This window comes from Brienomyrus brachyistius, chromosome 9, assembly GCF_023856365.1.
Source record: "Brienomyrus brachyistius isolate T26 chromosome 9, BBRACH_0.4, whole genome shotgun sequence".
Taxonomy (NCBI): domain Eukaryota; kingdom Metazoa; phylum Chordata; class Actinopteri; order Osteoglossiformes; family Mormyridae; genus Brienomyrus; species Brienomyrus brachyistius.
The window spans coordinates 28634667-28649472 of record NC_064541.1 but is presented as its reverse complement, the minus strand read 5'-3'; the positions used below and the strand labels follow the sequence as shown (position 1 = coordinate 28649472).

The 14806-nt window shown below is 42.0% G+C and overlaps 1 long non-coding RNA gene across 1 annotated transcript; it reads left to right on the top strand.

The window, feature by feature from the left end:
* Positions 1–253: 253 nt before the first annotated feature.
* On the top strand, positions 254–1037 carry LOC125749178 (uncharacterized). The gene is made up of 2 exons (XR_007399795.1): positions 254–450; positions 632–1037. It is a non-coding gene; the product is annotated as an uncharacterized LOC125749178 (long non-coding RNA).
* The last annotated feature ends 13769 nt before the right edge of the window (positions 1038–14806 follow it).

The following is a 14806-nucleotide window of genomic DNA, read 5'->3' as shown; positions in this document are numbered from 1 at the left end:
TGATAAACATTGATGAAGAAGGAACTTGTATCTGTAATTTAACAGCAATGTCAGGCATCTGCCGAATATACAAAGTACACAGATGCAACCCTAAACTATGGGCAACTTTAACCTCGCTTCATGTCTTTGGAATGAAGAGAGCAAACCAGAATCCCACACAACGCGGGGAAAACACACAAACAGGGCCACACACAGAGCCATCAGCAGAGCTGTACATTCGCCTCCCCTATTGTGTTTCATATATAATTGTGGCAGTATGACTATTTTAAGTACCTGTGCCTTTAAATGTGCGGGCCGATTTGTATTGTAATTCGTGGTAGCGCCCTATAAAAATGGCAGTGGTTGGCTGGGGGTCGAACGCTGGCAAGGTTCTTCCGGTTACCTGACTTCGTGGTAAAGATCTGCATACGACGGATTTATTGGAGGCGGCTGTTTGGTAGGTGGCAGCGGGTACGTTTTATTCCATTCTGTTTCGGCTCACTTGTATTCAACCGGTGGGTGCACGTTGCTGCGGGTAAATGGTGGGGCTGGCGACTTGTAATGGGCTTGTGTAAAATCGCCCGTAAGTTCGATCTAGGTTCGTGATTGTGGGTTTTAATTAACTTGTTTTGCCTGGCGCCATCCTTTGCAGGCAACGTGGAGGGAGTTTACCCGGCTGGTTGGAGATCACTACGCCATTAAGCATTGCTGCTCTGCCTGCTTTTACAGCTGCGGTCTGGATTGCCTGTCCTGCAGTTGCTGCTGCTTTGCCTCTTTGCCTCCGCTCTTGTTTTCTCTCCTTTTTTTGTATTGAATGTGAGGGATTTTATTTTGTGTGTTTTAAGATTCTTTGGGGTTGGGATGCCATTAGGGAGGAGGGGAACTTTGTGGTGGCATGTTGTATTGTGTGTATGCATGGGAATTGTAGTGTTTTGTTTCAGGATGCCATCTGCTGTTTAACTGTTTAACCTCCTACCCTCTGTGGACCAGCCCCGAGGTTTTATCTCGTCGTGTGGATGGTGTTTTTAATTTCTGTGTAATAAAAGATTGTAAGTGGAGCCACGTCTCTTGCTGCCGTGTATAACGGACCTGAGTACCTTTCTCTTGGAGTTTCATTTAGCTTAGGAACTATTTCCCTGGGCGCAATTCCCAGGGTGGCGTAGTCGGTGTCTTAAGGGGTGGTTCCCCTGAACTCTGAGCCCAGCGCTGCGACATAATGTAAATTTACACTGGCCTGTGACTGTGAGAATAGCTCTCCTGCCTGGGATTTTCGCCTGAATAGTAACACTGTCACTCTACCTCACAAGCTTTTCTACTAAATTGGTAACCAGGAGCCTGAAATGTCTTTGGCTAAAAGAAACACTGAACTGAAACTGGTTTAAAATTCATAAACTCCACTGCTGTTAATGCTCAACAAAGACAATCAGAGCAGTGAAATGTGATAATTGAGCTAACTGAGCAAACGGATTTTAACTGACTGCTCTGTACACTGGCAGTGCCCTTGCCAGTACAAAATAGAGCAGAAAAATTCACTTTAACAATTTACTTAAATGCTGACAAGCCTGCTGGCAATAAGCGCTGCAGGGAACATGTAGCAGAGGGGTGATAAACCTGAAGCAGTTGCCACCACATTGCAGGGTAAAGTCACAGGGGAATCCACTGAGCTTACTTAGCCCCCAAATTACTTAACTAAAAACTTGTCTTGACCTTAATGAAGGTATGTTCAAAAGCATCCAAGATCCTTGTTAGATTTTGCAGAGCTTTGTTATGAAGGAAGTTTTCAGCCAAAATGTAAATCCTTGATCCAGGAGATTGCATTTGTTTTTTTGCAAAAACACATTTACACCAATTAATCTGAATGCTCCCTAAATAAATAAAAGGCTTTTATTTTGGAAATTCAAAGGTTCACTTCTATCCAAATGCTAAATGCATTGTTTTGTCGATGAATGCCAAGGCCTAATGTGTAATGCCTGTGTGATGTTCTGCATCGATCTGCAGCGAGGAACACTGTGTGTTATTATGTGACCATGCAGGGCTGCTATTAGCCACAGCTGAATCACGTGTAGCCTGCAGACATGGGAGCGGGGGGTCAAGGGGTCACTACCTCTGCAGCGATGAGGCCACGCCCACTGACAATTCCCATCAAGCATTTCTCTCTCCTCTAATGGTTGGCAGTGTTGATGTGTTGCATAGGGAAACACTTTTCCATCTCCTTGGTCTGTAACAGACTGGCCAGGAGATGGATAAACAGCACCACAGGCTAAATTCTATTAATTCCATCCTGGTAACACAAAACCTGAATGTAAATTCTTTTACAATACAAGAGATACATACCTATGCTAGTAATGCACGATATTCTGTCACAGAGTCCTTCCTGACTTTTCTCACCTTCTCCACACCCCCTAATCCATCTTCTCTCTCTTTTGTTAATGAGTTTCCCAGTGACCCCTCCAATCTGATTGTCACTATTGATAAATGCTGGATTACAGGACATTTCAACACAAGAGCACGACCTTTGCGCAATTTATTAAAATGTTCTTTCATCAGTTCTTCTTGTCCAAAGGCTAATTTATCCACTCATTACCGTAATCATGTTCCAGAGTTTGTATGGCCCTGTGGAATTAATGTTCACTGTTTTTACCTCCAGAATAATCCTGTTAAATGAGATTTCATTCTTAGCACAATGAGACTGACTTTCCCCGTGATATCAGAAAAACACAAACACACTTTCACAGTTTTATTGCCACAACTGTAACAATCTCAGACGACTTCACCAAGAGCAATAAAGCCCTTACTTGAATGTCTCATAAAGCCAGATTGCAACTTGACTGACAAATTAAATAAATTTGCTGCCACGCTAAGCATGACTGTTCTTACACTTAAAAAGTAATGTAAAAGTTTACTTCTAATACCATAACTGTATTTGCATGTTAAAGTGGGATCAGCAATCAAATAACATTGGGAGGCCTTCTGAAATCTGACAATAAAGTAATACTAGATATTTATGACATCACCTGATCTTCATATGAGGCACTACTGAAGAAGTCTAACCTTGATTCTACAGACATGCCCATGTGCAGTCACATCTGAAGCCTTCCTTATTCTACATTTTTTGATGTTTCGATAGTAGCATTGCACTAAAATGGACTCGTCATACTGCCTCGCTCTCATAGCAAGCCTATTTCCATTTTTAGTTTCATCATTCTGAATTGATTCTAAGGATCACCATATTCCCCTTAGAATCACTAGAATATAATTTCTTCCCCATCTAATCACCATTCTAAATAGCACAACATGATAACTATATATTAGAGCTTATAATGAGCCCTCTAGATACATTGCTACTGGTATTTTCAGTGAGGACTGTCTACAGCTAACAAGTCAGTCTACGCACTTTGATCACACCACACTGTACAGTAATTACACATCTTTTACGATCAGTGTCTTAAGTTGCCGGCCTCCTGCAGTCATACTCTCCCATTCGGTCACTTGGGTCCTCCGATCAGATGCACTTCATCATGCTGAGCTGTACGGTACATTAGAGCTCAGGAGGGTTTGCGTTCACGCAAAGGCCGTACCCAGGCTCTGAAATAGCCCACACAATATCAGCACATCGTTTCTTGGATATTTATTAGTGCTAGCATCTATCTTTTATTTACTTTCTTATTTGTCATTATTTTTATATTTATTTTAATTCCCCCCCTGAGATCAATAAAGTTAATCTTAATCCTATTTTATTTATTTCAGGTTCATTTGTCTTTTTTGTTCGCATTCCTGTTTATTTCACTTGGTTTTGTTTGATTTTGTACAGCACTTTCGGTGGGCAATGAATCTCGTCTCATCCAGTAATCGTGCAGCTCTGAGATGTAGGAGTGAAGTAGCCTCAGTATTGTAGTAGAGAGCGCGGGTGATATGGCTGCCCCCCATCCTGGGTTGTTCCCTGCCTCGTGCCCATTGCTTCCGGGATAGGCTCCGGACCCCCCGCGACCCAGTAGGATAAGCGGTTTGGAAAATGGATGGATGGATGGATGGATTTAAGTAGCATTGTACAATGACCCGCTCTGGCTAAAAGGAGATTGTGTCAGGTATACTGGTATGATATTAAAAGCATGGATTTACCATAATGTCATATGCAATGTGATGGTTTCAGTCACAAGAAGCCACAGTTGATATGTCTGATTCACAATAATACTAGACAGCATGGGCCTTTGTGTATTATTATTACAAAGTAGTAGTAAATTGTTCTCAGTTTGCAGGATTATTCAGAACAAGACATTAATTGTAATGATATTTGCTGTTTTATGTGAAGAACATTGTTTTATACTCCTGGAGAAGTCAGGACAATAAGATTTACCATTCTAAATGTGATATACTGTAACAATCGCAATGTACTGTAATATACAAATGTAATATAAAAATATAACAGTCCAAGTTTATTTCATTTCATTGGACTGTATTTCTGCGTATCAGTGAATGTGCCCAGTTCCTTAACCAATAAGAGCTTTTTCTTGCCTCATGCATAGTAATAAAACATGCAGCACCATCAGCTTCATAACTGCATGAGAGGATTATTCATTTTGAGATGACAGTCGAGCTCCGAAAAGCCGAGTCTTGCCGACACTGGTACTGTATATGTCTTTTGCAGCCAGACAAATGCTATAAGGCTGGATTTGTAAAATTTGCAAAGCACGACCACTATGCTTCTGCTAATGAAGTTCTGCCATTACTTTTTAATATGTAATATGTAATTACCATCACACTGTTGTTCGTTAGGCTTAGATGTATTATAGATGGTACTGTGACCTGGTGAGCGGCTGATCAGTCTGAATGAGCTCTATTTGTCTGAGGCTGACGAGTGCAACCCAATGCTTAATGCAGCTAGTTAATGAAGCTCTGTCGACTACAGTCAACAAGGAGGATGAAGACTTTTCAAAGGACACGAAAGGTAGCGAATAAATCGTTAACATTTCTATGGTCGTCCACATTGGAAACCTTCACTAGAACAGTACAAGCGCTGCATTATTTACCTCCTATACCATCCTGGGTACATAGTGTTTTGTTCAGAATAAGTAGTCTAGATCTATTTTAAGCGCAGTGTGCCTGGAGATTGCCATATTGACAGCTAAATTGAAGCGAAACAACACCTTTTCCGCTGCTCTATTAAGATTAAAGAAGCAAGATTGTGGCCTTAAAAACAGAAATCACCAGACCAAAATCTAATGTCCAATAATTCAGAGGCTGGGCAGTTTCTATAGTATTGTTAGCTATCCGAATGTAATAGTGGAGTAAGAGACGAGTCCAAGGGCAGTATCTCCGAATGTAATAGTGGAATAAGGGCAGTATCTACTATTTCCAGAATCAGAATACAAAAGTTGTAATCAAACATAAGCTGTGGACAGTCGGGCAGGTGTAGGTGAACAGAGAAAAATGAATCTTGATCAAAGTCAACAAGAGCAACTCAGGAAAATCACCAAATCCAAATCACAAGACAAAGAGCCAGAAATGCAGAGCAAAAAGAGCAGAAATCATACACAGTAGCAGGGAACCCACAAAATAAACACTCAGTACTGCAAAACACTCAATACTATACAGTACAAGGAGTTTACTGAAAACCAGGAATTTTTAATCTATGCTAATTGCGCAGGTTCAGCTTGGCTTCAAACTGGTTTGCTGTTAATTAACCTACAGCTACTGTACTGTAGAATTCCACATGAGATTGACTTTTGACCAAAATGGAATGATGAACCACTAAGAACCATCATTAACTGTTGGTCTTCTCGCTTGGACACTTTGCATCCTGGAATATGATGTAGCCTCACCATGGTCCTGTGTTGCAAAAAGGGTTATGGATGCATTGTTGGAGGGATGGTGTCACCTGAAAATTTTCCTCACTGATTTAAGCTGTTTATCGTCTGTCCAAATGACATACGGTTGGGAACCCTCTAGCTGGTGATACCACTCATCTGACGCGAGCTTAATGTCTAGTAACTCAACATTCTCAACCGTTGGATTCTGCTGGTAACAGTTATTATGAGGAAAAAGTGTAAGGGTGCATCATATTGTCTTGTTCAGACCAGTGAAACACAAAATAGAAATTACATAGCTCTCAAAGGTGATCTGAGACAAATTAAATTCACACTTCTCAAGCTTGACAGAGAGATGGTTTTTATTGAGCCTCTGGAGAACCTGACGAAGATGTAGGATGCGCTCATGCAAAGTGTTAGTGAAGATCAATATATCATCCAGGTAGACAAAAGCAAATCGATTCACCATCTCACAAAGAACATAATTGGCAGAATGCAGGAGTGTTTACTAGTCTAAAATGCATTACTTCGTACTTTTAATGGCCACTAGGGACATTAAAAGCTGTGCTCCACTTAACTCCCTATCTTATATGAATCAAATTGTATACACTTTGCAGATCAAGCTTTAAAAAAGGGTGACTTTCCACACATTCCTGTATGCAAAATGTAAGTGGAAATGGATAATGAGTCTCAATATTGATTTTACTGGGACTATGGTAGTCTATATAAGGATAAAGTTGACCATCCTTCATTTCTACAAAGAAAAAACCATCGGCAGCAAGTGAGGTTGACCTGGACATAAACCCAATCTCAAGGGTATCCCATATACTCCTTCATAGCCATAAATCCCGAAGCAGACAAGGAATACAATGAAACGTAATACAATGAAAGTGTAATAAGGACTTGGCTGAATAGTACTCCTATATTTGAATTACCACTCTGCACCATTCACTAATAAAATGTTTACAATATGCACTCTCATAGTTGAAACACTCTTTATTCAACCATATTTCTCAAACAAATTTTACAAACTTCAGTAGTTTTCTTGTTCCCTTCTGTCAACAGTTTGAATTATTTTCAGCCTAGTGCTACATTCTTTATTATAACTACTTTTGAGCCCCATGCCTCTATGGATAATGAATGATTTTATCATCCTCAGACAAGAACAACTAATGAATTATGTAAGAGTATCAAGTCAGGGTGTTTTGAAAAATGACTGCGCTGTTGATGCAAAATGAGAGAACAGCTTATTGTATGGTAAGTCATAATCAGTTTCATCCATTATATATGGACATATCATGTGCAATATAAAAGATTTTTATTCTCATAGTAATTTCAATAAAGCATTAAGAAGTTTTGTGTCAACAATTCAGACAAGAATATTCTTTTCAAACTATGTGAAATCAGAGCTAGATAAGAAAGTCACTGAACAGCATGGGGCCTGGACACTTGAACAGTCCCTGATGTTCTGCATCCGGAGACAAATAGCTTAAATATATCCCTCTTCACTGGCATCAGAGAAGGAATGGTTCTTAAATCTGTTTTCCTGTGTTCCCATATTTTTTTTTTAAGTTTATGTGACTGTTGGTTATGATTTTATCAAACGAAAACCTCAGCTCTGGAATACAGTTCACAGATTCATTGAGAACCCTTTATTTGAGAACCCCATCAGAGGGTGGATTCAAGTTATTCAAACAATCATCCACCTATACGTGCGTTTAGTGATAATCAATCATACCGGGAACTCTGCCGTCCGCAAATTCGTCCTAATACCAACGGGATTTTACTGTATGTCGTAATTCCAGATCAAACGTAAGCACAATGAGAACATGGGAACAGGTCAAAGTAAAGCACAAGAATATATTTCAAACTGGTAAATATTGGTATATAACTATTTAAATAATTGTTGACATAAAAAGTCATATATATATATATATATTATATATATATATATATATATATATATATATACCTGTATAAAATAAAATAATCGGTCACTCCCAACAAGCCTTACACAGAAATATATACAACCGAGACCAAATCGAAATCCAAAAGGGTTGTTATTAGCCAAACATTGGGTCAGAAAGATGGGTAAACATCAGAAATGCAAAATAACCAAAGCCAAAAGGAACTCCAAAAGAGGATTCACCGAGAGACGAAACAAGATCGTAACGCACAGGAAATCAAATACAAGGATCTCAAGGAGCACGAAAGCAAAGGCAGCAGAAGCTGTTAAATGGGCTTGCGGGACATCTTTTACAGTATAGTCCTGGCGCATGAGAGGCAGGAAACAGAAATCAGGCGATGAAGCCAGTTTGCCTTCTTTTGGCACTGCATTTGGTGGGAGAGATGGAAAACCTGGAACCAGATCTGCTGGATGGCAGAATCAAAACGGGATCTAAAGATGAATAGAGAGACATACACACCCACATATACGGATGTAAGAACGGGAAACTGTAATTCCTATTCTGCAGGTTAACTGAACTGCAAATAATTAAGAAGTTCCCAAATCGGTCTCTTCATTTTCTGGAACCACTTTTGTCGGTTCTAGAGCCTATGCCAGAGGCTACAAGCACAAAGCAGGGAATAACCCAGGATGGGGCGCCAACCTATTGCAGGTCACTCACACCTACAGGCAATTTGGCAAGTCCAGCTCACCTTAACATGTTTTTGTCTATGGGGGGAAACCAGAGGAAACCCCACAACAACATGGGTAGAACAAACAGACTCCGGTCACATGGAACCATGACAGAGTCTCAGTCCCTGGTCCCGTGGTGAGGTGTGAGGCAGCAGTGTTACCGGCTGCACCACCACCGCCTGACATCCCAATTTTATTGTATTTTTCACAAAAAATATGGTGGTACCTTTTGTTCAGCAATCCCTTCTGTGTGCCAATGAAGATCCTGCTTAACGTGAGCCAGCTTTGCATCTTCTGGAAGTACTGTGTAGTCTTCCTCAGAAGGCTTTTAGCTGCAGTTGCCTGTTTATCTCATATTTCCATTTTGTTTGAAGCTTTTGTTCCATTCTACAAACGTTCTATATATAAGATATTTTGCACTACTCACAGATGTTTCAGTCTTTTCCATATCAGAATATACTCTCCTAATTTAATGAATATATTTCTCAATTGTATTTTGGCAACATGCTCTGAAAGTCGCCCAGTAATGTACCCAGTAGAAAGACAGTCAAAACAAATTCCTCGCTCTTTTATGACACTGATCCTAGCACATAATATTTTTTTAATGCAAATTGGAATACTGTTCCAGAAAGTAACCACAAGAGCATGCCAGATTAAAACTAAAAATTTAAACTGTAGTTGGGCTTTCTTCAGTTCTTTGATTTGTGTGTGTGTGTGTGTGTTTTCTTTGCGTGTGTGTGGAATTTGCTGTATTGTACAGGTTCTTTCCAAGTTCCCTGATTTCCAACTGCAGTCCTAAGGCATGCAGTGAGTGTGGTGTCAGGCTCAGTGCCCGTCTAGCCCTGACCCAAGGGGGGGGCGACGATCCACTTACGCCTCCAAGACAAAAACATTTTATTAAAGAAAAACAGGACATACTGTAAAGGGAAAAGTACAAAATAAAGTGACCACAAGGGGTCAATAACAAACTGGGAGAAATAATAAACTAAACAAACCACTAAGTAACAACTAAGGAACTGGGCTAAATGAGCTGCAGGACAAGAAAACCAAACAGAACCGAACATGAACAATGACAGATTAGAGAACAGAGCAGAAACAGGCACTTAAATTCACACAAGCATCCGGGCTAATGAAAAGACAAGTGAGGAATGTAAGAATTAACTAATCACTGAGGGCGCCGGACAACAAGCAACAAATGGAACAATTAACAAGCACTGGCATTGGGAGAACAGAACTGGAATGGGAGGGTGACAAAGAGGCTGAAGGATGATGAGAAACCTAGTTCTGGGTGGCTGGCCTGAATCCTGAATCCTTCCCCCATCGGGAGATCCAGTCAGCCCCTCCCTTGGCCCGCAGCTGATACCAGTGACCAGCCCAGGAACTGGGTCTGGGCCGGCCAGAACCTCGGTTAGAGGCAGTGGCCCACAGAACAGGACTCAGGGCAACACGGTCCCCTCTGGGTCCATCTTTTGGAGTCGGGTGTTGGCCTGGCAGCAAAGACTGGAGACGAGGTGAATTCCGGCAGGACCTGGAGGCAAGACACCTGATTCAGGCTCTGGCAGTACAGCTGTTGTGGCGTTAGGTGCAGGCATGGTAATCCATCTTAGGCTAGGAGCCTGGGGAGTGGCAGAGGCTAAAACAGGTTTGGATGGCAAGGTGGGGGCAGCCTCAGGAAGTGCGGCAGAGGTGAACACAGGTTGAGTGAGACCCTGTGGGCCGAGCTCAAGAAGCTCAGGTAGAGCAGAAGCAGGACCCTGTGGGCAAGGTTCAGGAAGCTCAGGAGAAGCAGGAGTGGGACCCTGTGGGCCAAGTTTGGGAAGCTCAGACGGAGCAGGAGCTGGAGCCTGTGGGCCCCTCGAAAGGTGGTGGGCCCACAGGAGGCAGTTACTAAAGGAATTAAGTACTGTATTAGGGGGGTTTTCTGAGATGAGTTGGCGCCAGATCTTAGGTTATTCCCTGCCTCGCACCCGTGGCATCTAGGGATGTAACGGTACTCAAACATCACGGTTCAGTACAGTACGTACCTCGGTTTTGAAGCCATGGTTTGCTACATTTACAGTACATTAGGGGTAAAAGAACCAAAGCACAAATTGGCTCTTTTTTTCGTTATTAAACAGTGGTTTACCGAACAAAGTAAGACTGTCTTAAATTAAAATTCTCCGTTAATACTGCTGCAACCTACTACTAAAAAAAGAAGAAAAAAAAAATACAATACCATTAAGGTGCACATTAAGAAAATTAACTGTACCTGATCTGTACTGTATTCACATTAGCAGCTTTCAGCTTCATATTAGAACTGTGCAACACAAATATCGTCTCAAAAAATACAAAGAATAACAAAACAAATACCCATTAAGATGCATTTAAAAAAATACCTGTGCCATACTTGTATTCACATTAACGGCTTCCAGCTTCACATTAGGATGCATGCGCACATGCGTAGTGGGGCACATGTTGCTTTCCAAATGTTGCTTGGGGGTCCCCCCTATTTCCGATGCCCCTGCCTACACAATTTCCTTTCACACATTCATGGATCTTTTGGGGGGACATTTGGTCCCCACAATGTAATACAAACCTATTCCACATATGCACACGCACTGAAATCTTTCCCGATATGATTAACAAAAAAGAAGCTTGTGTATGTGGCAGCCAGACCAACCACGCCACACTCAACCACCTTAAAGTGATGTGACTGGCTAATGAATGAGTATAACAAAGTATGAATGAGTATAACAAAGATCCCATTTGTCGTGCTGCTCAAGTAAATGCATATTAAAGTAAATCGCTGATTATGATTTTTACACATCGTTCTAAAGCAAAAACTGCAATTAATGGATAGAATTGATTTGTCTCTCAGCTTGTGTGCGTGCAATTAAATAAATGATGTTCTGAATTAAATAAATGATGTTCTTTTGTTTTGGCATTTGAAACTTTAGCTTTATACCCCATAATGCTGCATAGTACAGGGAGCCTGCAGTGCATCTGGCTTGGGTTATGTGTTTCATGGCATAGAGTCCCAGTGCTACTCTGCAAAGTTGACCCTGCTTCAGGTCCTGTGTTTCCTGGGATAGGTTCCCTGTACTACCTTGCAAAGCAACCCCTGCCTCGCGTCCTGTAGTTCCTGGGATAGATTCCTTACTATTGAGGTGCTATTGAAAATTCATGGATCGATGAACTCATTATCAGCTATCAATAAGTAATATATCTCTGCATATTTGCAAGCATGATAACATATGATATATCTGATATTCCTGCTGTCGCAACTAGTGAAAATGAAAACAGTAATTATGTGGAAGGAGTTACTCTAGAAACACTAAATTCATCCAATTTGTGTACTACATATTCATGTATAAGGGGGTAAATTATATTCTGTTCCTGTGTGGCCTTGATTCCTTTGATGGATAGACTTTACACAGTGACTAGAGCCATCAATTTGTAATTGTCATGCTATAAGTCTATTGCTTGCACATGGCAATCAGTCTATTTCATCCTCTGGTCACTGAATGTGCATTATAATGGCATGCAATGTACAAGGCAGTACATACATCTAACAATATCTACCCTCAGTATTATATGATTTCTTCTTTCTGGCAAAGTGTACGATCTCTGACCCACTGTTAGGGGTTTACTGTGCCTCAGGAGTCAGACAAACACACATCACAATTCACCATTTCAGCTTTACAGACAGGGGAAAAACTGGTCGGTGAAACCCATATGGGAATGAGGTCTACCTAAGAGAAAACAGAGGGCTGGATATGTGTTCTAGTCTTTCTGGGGACCTGCAGACAAAACATTAAACATTAATAACTAAAAACAGTTGAATGAAGGAGCTGGTCACCTGGCTTTGCCACTCCACAGTCCACTCCCCTTCCCCCAGGTCTTACCATTTTGTTTGCCAAGTTCACTGATGGAGGTCAAGCTTTGTTGGACTTGAGAAGCCCATTCATTAGCCTGAGGATGCTGAATGCCTTTATGGTTTAGTGGAGAGACTGAGCTTATGGGCCGATACAGCAGATGGTCTGGCCAGGCCACGTCCCCCATGGGGTCATAAATCTCAAAAAGCTCCCATAAGAACCTGAAGCAGGGCAACTGGGCAAGAAAAACGGCAAAACACTTTCCTTTCATAAAAAAGTTCTATGTTTTAGAAGCCGACAGAGAAATGCAATTTCAGAAATTCAACACTGTTAGTTGTACACTTAGTTGTACAGTCTATGTCTAATGTGATTTTTGTGGCACTGCTATCCGACCGTAGTTTTCCATTCAGCTGTTTATACAGTGAGTCTCCTTCTTCTGGCAGAGAGCCCAAAGCATTGGCATATTTTCATGTGGAAGTCTGATCTTCCCATCAGAGGCACATATAAGGGCATATGAGCTCACCGGAACACTAACTGTCCATCTCTTTGTCGTTGCTGCTTTCAAAGCTAAATCTTCTTCTTCTACTACTAGCACTGTGACCCTCCACCTCTGACGTTTCTGTTCATGACAGTTTGCTATATCTCTCCAAAAACATTTGGAGTTTAAAATTCGTGTCTCAGAGTCACCCATAGTGTATATGATTTTGTGACGGATTGGTTTGCCTTTGGCTTCCTACTGCAGGTTCCAAGCTCGCTGAAGAAATTCAGTATAAGAGATGGATGGATTATGGGCAGGAGAAAGATGGATAACTCTGACGAGGGCCCAACACTTAACAGGAAAACAATCACATCTCAGAGCTTGAAGCCACCTTTAAGTACCATTTGAATTCCATTACAATTCCATTACATCAACAGTTTAAAAGCAGCAGCCAGATATGCTGAATGTACGTGCAATGTCAAAAATAAGACTACACAGCCTTGGAATAGTTCCCCAAGCTACAAACAACATGATTGTACCCCCAAAGGTATAAAAATTTTTGTCCGAGTCCAGTGACAAGTAATTGTATCCTCAAAGGTACAGATTGGAATTTTTTTCCTGACAGTGGACTATTGTTTTTAGCATTTGAGAATACTGTCTTTTTCCAGCATATCCCAAATATTATTGCGCTTACCGGATTCAAACACTGCCAACTACCAGTCTTGAGGTATAAGTCAGAGTTTGTGTAGTGGGGACAGTAGGCTTTGTAAGAACAGCAGGATTTTTTGCAGTTTGAAAGGACAAAGCAGTGGAAAGCTCAGAACTGGCAGGAGACCGGTAAGGCAGGGTGTGCTTCTCCCCAAGTCTCCTTCTGAAGGCCAATGGCAGGTTCCCTACATCCCACCCCACCCTCATCACCTCCTACAACCACAGCCCCTCTTCCCCTTCCCTCCTCTCCGTGAAAGAGTCAGCTCTGGAGAGTGTTCTCAATGACATTTATGACAGAATAAAGGTCACGGCGCCTGTCGAAACACATGCTGAGTCTCCATTACTGCCCACGATCTCCAGCATGACACACGCCGGAGATGGAACGCACCACTCAGCTCTGAGAGAACAAAAGCCCGCACTCTGCCTGCTAATGGTGTCTTTATGGGACGCTCATCCCACTTCCATTCTCTCTGTCCAGTCCTTTCATCTGAGCAAATCCCCCAAATAACATCTCCATTTATTCCTGTTCATCCTTTTATTGGTGTTAAAATACACTGAAAATATATTCAAAGCATTCAAACAGATTCGGATTATTGTTGTCATGGCGTCATGTCCTGCACGCCTGACTCTCCTGTCCCCTCCCTGATGTGACCCTGATGATCCATGCCTGATGGCTTTTGCCCCTCGTTAGTCTTTGTATATAAATCCTTGTTTATATCATCAGCTCCAGTCCTGCCATTGACTTCGAACTCTCACGTTGCCTGTGCCCTTCCTTCATCCACTCCTTCCATTTTGATCCTTCACGATCTTGTTTATTCCCAGTCTAGGTTCTGTGAGTTCAATAAACCCCCTTTTTGTTTCGCCACAGCACCTGCCCTCAAGCCATTCGTTCCTCAGGTCGTGAGAGAATTGCCTGCTGAATTCCCCGGAAGCCTCTTGCATCTCTGCCTGCACGCTTTTCCCTGCACCCAGCCTCCTCCCACTGTCCTAACCTCGTGTCCCTATTCTGCAATGGTTCATTGACAACCTGCTCATCGACCCGCTGAGCAACAGTGACTTGGAGGAGCCTGAGGAAGAAGAGGACCTTGGTAAGTCTGCCATCATGCACCCCACCCATATGGATGCCATACTGGGCTCACTGGATCATCAAGGACAACCTACCCGAGTTGATTCCTCCAAAACCTCGCGTTCCCAACAAGGGCTAGTTTATGAAGCCAATCAGTTTGGTGCTTCTCCGCAACATGAAGCCATTCAACCCACCAGCTCTCTTTAGCTCACCACCGCTCTGCCCACCATTTCCCTGGAGCTGCCCACAGATCCGCCCACTGATTCCCCGCTGCTCACT